The sequence below is a fragment of the Balaenoptera ricei genome, chromosome 1 (assembly GCF_028023285.1).
Source record: "Balaenoptera ricei isolate mBalRic1 chromosome 1, mBalRic1.hap2, whole genome shotgun sequence".
NCBI lineage: Eukaryota > Metazoa > Chordata > Mammalia > Artiodactyla > Balaenopteridae > Balaenoptera > Balaenoptera ricei.
The window spans coordinates 135342540-135347405 of NC_082639.1; positions in this window are offsets into that span (position 1 = coordinate 135342540).

Below are 4866 nucleotides of genomic sequence, written 5' to 3' on the forward strand. Positions count from 1 at the left end.
ACACTAAACAATGAACAGTGATTACCTCTAGGGAACTGGAATGGGGGGAAAATGACGTTTATTTATTTATCCTTGTTATATTACCTCTGTATTATTGGAATTTTTAAAACTGTGAGTTACTTTTGTAATTTTAAAAACCAGTAAAGACACTTTTTAAGGAAGTTAAAATGATATTACTTTTATGTTGGTATCAATCAGGATTGCATCAAAATTAGACTAATTATATCACCATAAAGTATGATAAAAGAGTATAAGACATTCTTTCCTCTCTCCTACCCTATAACATCTCCAGAACTTATTCATTTTATAAATAGAAGTTTGTACCTTTTGACCACCTTCACCCATTTTACCCACCCTCCACCCCATATCTGGGAACTACCAATCTGTTCTCTGTATCTATGAGTTTGATGGGTGTTGGGGGGGGGGTTTTTTTTATTCCACATATAAGTGAGACCATACAATATTTGTCTTTCTCTGATTTACTTAACTTAGAATAATGCCCTCAAGGTCCTTCCATGTTGTCACAAATGGCAAGTCTTCCTTCCTTGTTATGGCTGAGTAATATTCCATTATATATATTTGTTTGTTTATTTATTGAAGAGACTATCCTTTCCCCATTGTATGTTCTTGGCTCCTTTGTCATAAATTAATTGACATGTATGTCTGGATTTATTTCTGAGTTTTCTATTTGCTCCAATGATCTTTGTGTCTGTCTTTATGCCAATACCATACTTTTTGGATTACCATAGCTTTGTAATATAGTTTGAAATTAGGACGCTTGTTATCTCCTGCTTTGTTCTTCTTTCTCAAGCTTGCTTTGGCTATCTGGGGTCTTTTGTGGTTCCATACAAATTTTAGGGGTGTTAATTCTATTTCTGTGGAAAATGCTATTGGAATTTTTATAGGGATTGAATTTAATCTATAGGTTGCTTTGAGTATTGTGGATATTTTAACAATATTAATTCTTCTAATCCATAAGCATGAAGTATCTTTCCATTTATTTGTGTTTTTTTATTTCTTTCATCAATGTCTTATATTTTCCGATGTACAGATCTTTCACCTTGATTAATCGATTCCTAAGTTTTTTAATCTTTTTTAAAAATTAATTATTTATTTTTATTTATTTATTTATGGCTGTGCTGGGTCTTCGTTTCTGTGTGAGGGCTTTCTCTAGTTGCAGCAAGTGGGGGCCACTCTTCATCACGGTGCGCGGGCCTCTCACTATCGCAGCCTCTCTTGTTGCGGAGCACAGGCTCCAGACGCGCAGGCTCAGTAATTGTGGCTCACGGGCCTAATTGCTCTGCGGCATGTGGGATCTTCCCAGACCAGGGCTCGAACCCATGTCCCCTGCATTAGCAGGCAGACTCTCAACCACTGCGCCACCAGGGAAGCCCAAGTTTTTTAATCTTTTTGAGGCAATTGTAAATGGAATTGCTTTCTTAATTTCTCTTTCTGATAGTTCATTTTTACTGAATAGAAATGCAACAGCTTTTTGTATCCTGCAATTTTACTGAATTTATTATTAGTTCTAATAGTTTTTTGGTGAAGTCTTCAGGGTTTTCTATACATAATATCATGTCATTTGCAAATATTGACAGTTTTACTTCTTCCTTTCTGATTTCTGATGACTTTTTTTTCTTTTTCTTGCCTAATTGTCATTGCTAGGACTACCAATACTATGTTGAATAAAAGTCGTAAGAGTGAGCATCCTTGTCTTGTTTCTGGTTTTAAAGGAACTGTGGACTTGTCATATATGGCTTTATTATCTTGACGTATGTTCCCTCTATACCCACATTGTTGAGAGTTTTATCAAAACTGGATGTTGATTTTGTCAAATGCTTTTTCTGCATCTATTGAGATGATCATATTTTTTCCTTTATTTTGTTAATGTGGTTTATCATATTGATTGATTCACAGTTGTTGAGTTATCCTTGCATCCCTGGAATAAATTCCGTTTGATCATGGTATATGATCCTTTTAATGTATTGTTGAATTTTATTTGCTAAATATTTTATTGAGGATTTTGCATCTATGTTCATCAGAGATACTGAGCTGTAATTTTCTCTTCTGGTGGTGTTCTTGTCTGGTTTTGGTAACAGGGTAATCCTGGATGAGTTTGAAAGTATTCCATCCTCTACAATTTTTCAGAAGAGTTTGAGGAGAATTGATATTAATTCTTGTTTAAATGTTTGGTAGAATTCACCACTGAAGGCATCTAGTCCTGGTCTTGTCTTTGTTGGGATGTTTGTGATTATTGAGTCAATTTCCTACTCATTAGTCTGTTCAAATTTTCTATTTCTTCATGGTTCAGTCTTGGAAGATTGTATGTTTCTAGAAATTCATCCATTTATTCTAGGTTGTCTAATTTACTAGCAAATAATTGTTCATAGTAGTCTCTTATAATTTTTTGTATTTCTGTGGTATCTGTTGTAACATCTCCTCTTTCATTTCTGATTTTATTTATTTGAGCCCTCTCTTTTTTTTGGTGAAGGTTTGTATATTTTGTTTGGTTACCTAAAGGCTTTCTTAGCTAAAGGTTTGTATATTTTGTTTATCTTTTCAAACAAACAAAAAAACACCCCAGCTCTTCATTTCATTGGTCTTTTCTAGTCTTTATTTCATTTATTTCTGCTTTGATCTTTGTAATTTCCTTCCTTCTACCAACTTTGGCCTTCGTTTGTTTTTCTTTTTCTAGTTCCTTGAGGTGTAAAATTTGGTCGTTTATTTGAGATCATTCTTATTTCTTAATGTAGGCATTTATCACTCTGAATTTCCCTTTAGAATTGGCTTTCCTGCATTCCATAATTCTTGGTATGTTGTATTTCCATTTTCATTTTCTCAAGGTACTTTATTTCTCTTTTGATTTCTTCTTTGACTCATTGGTTGTTCAGTAGTATGTTGTTTAATCTCTACATATTTGTGAATTTTCTAGTTTTCTTCTTGTAATTGTTTTCTGGTTTCATACCACTGTGGTCAGAAAAGATATTTGATATGAGTCTATCATCTTAAATTTATTAAAGCTTGTTTTGTAGCTTAACATATGATCTATCCTGGAAAACATTCCATGTATGCTTAAGAAGAATGTGTATTCAGTTGCTTTTGGACAGAATGTTTTATATATGTTTGTTAAGTCTATCCATTCTAATATGTCAGTTAAGATCAATGTTCCTTTACTGATTTTCTGTCTATAGTAATCAAAACAGTATGGTACTGGCATAAAAGCATACACACTGATCAGTGGAACAGAGCAGAGACCCCAGCTATAAACTCACCCATATATAGCCAAGAACCAAGAGTATACAATGGGGGAAGGATAGTCTCTTCAATAAATGTATTACTCAAATAAACAAAAACTCTTTGGTAACTTCAATAATTTTAAAAAATTAAAGGAGTCCTCAGACTAAAAAGTTTGGGAATTACTGATATACAGAGAGAGATTAGTCTCTCTCCCTTACCTATTTATTCCCAAAGGCACCCAGTTTCCCTCACCAGAGGCAACCCCTCTTGCCAGTTTTCTATGTATTACATGCATATGTAAGTAAATGCATCACATATTTTTTTCTTTTTATAAATGGTAGTATATTACACACACTGCCTGAAAATTTTGGAATAAGAAAAAGTAGTTACCATCATTTCATCACACTTTCCAACTTTTCCTTCTCCATGTCCTTGGAAACACACTGTGTGTTTTCTCTTCCAGAAATTACTGAGGCATTCAAGGGCACACATTTCTCTTTGGATGCCCATCTGCCAATGACAGGGTGAGAAAAATCTATATCATGTCTATGACTATAAGAAAATTTACATTTTTTAACATCATCTTATCTTTGAGCTAATAAGATAGTTCTAAATAATTAGAGCACTAACTCATTTTCTTCCCTTTAGGGGTGTAGTAACTGCTCCTATGCCAAAATACCCAGAATGTAACCCAAAGAGATGTATGGAATCTAGCCAAAGAAAATATCCTTCTTTAACTATCTCTGGTACATTCTTGATTATTTCTGCATTTCTAACTTAAATATTCTGGATTCTCTCTTTAGTTGCATATAGTCTGCAATTTAGCCCTTCCATTGAGGTTTTTTATTGAAATATAGTTGATTTACAATGTTGTGTTAATTTCTGCTGCATAGCAAAGTGATTCGCTTATACAAATATACACATCCTTTTTTATATTCTTTTCCATTATGGTTTATCACAGGATATTGAATATAGTTCCCTGTGCTATTACAAGGGAACTCCCATAAGGCTATCAGCTGATTTCTCTCCATTGAGTTTCTATTATCAATTACTCTATATTTTCCAAAAATTCTGTTTAATTCTTTTTTCAAATACCTAATCTCTTCTGTTTGTAAGGTTTTGTTTCCTTTTATATTTTTATTCTATCATTGATTTATTTACTCACTTGCACATATTTATTTTAAAATTTGAATAATTCCAATATCTGAAGTTCCTGGGAATTAACTCTGTGATTTGTTTTGCAGGGCCTGGATTGAGGGTATGTCCTTCCAGACAGATTTTGCACTTGCTTCTACTAGGTGCCAAAGGATTCACTTTTTTGGTAATTTATTGGTTTGGTTGTTACTAGAGTATGTGGACAATATAAATTTGAACTCCTAAACCATGTGAGAATAGTCCTGTCGTTACCATTTATCATGAAACACTTTTTTTCAGTCAGTGCCCAGACAAAAGAAGCTATTTTCCAGTCCACCCTGTTCACTGTGGTTGCCACTGTAGGTCTCTGCTTCGTGCACAAAGATCTCAATGTCAGCTCCAGTAGACATAAGGCCTTGTCTCCTGTCCTTGTGAGGCCATTAAATCCCAAGCACATTGGTTATTAAGACCTACAAACCCTTCCAAGTTTTCATT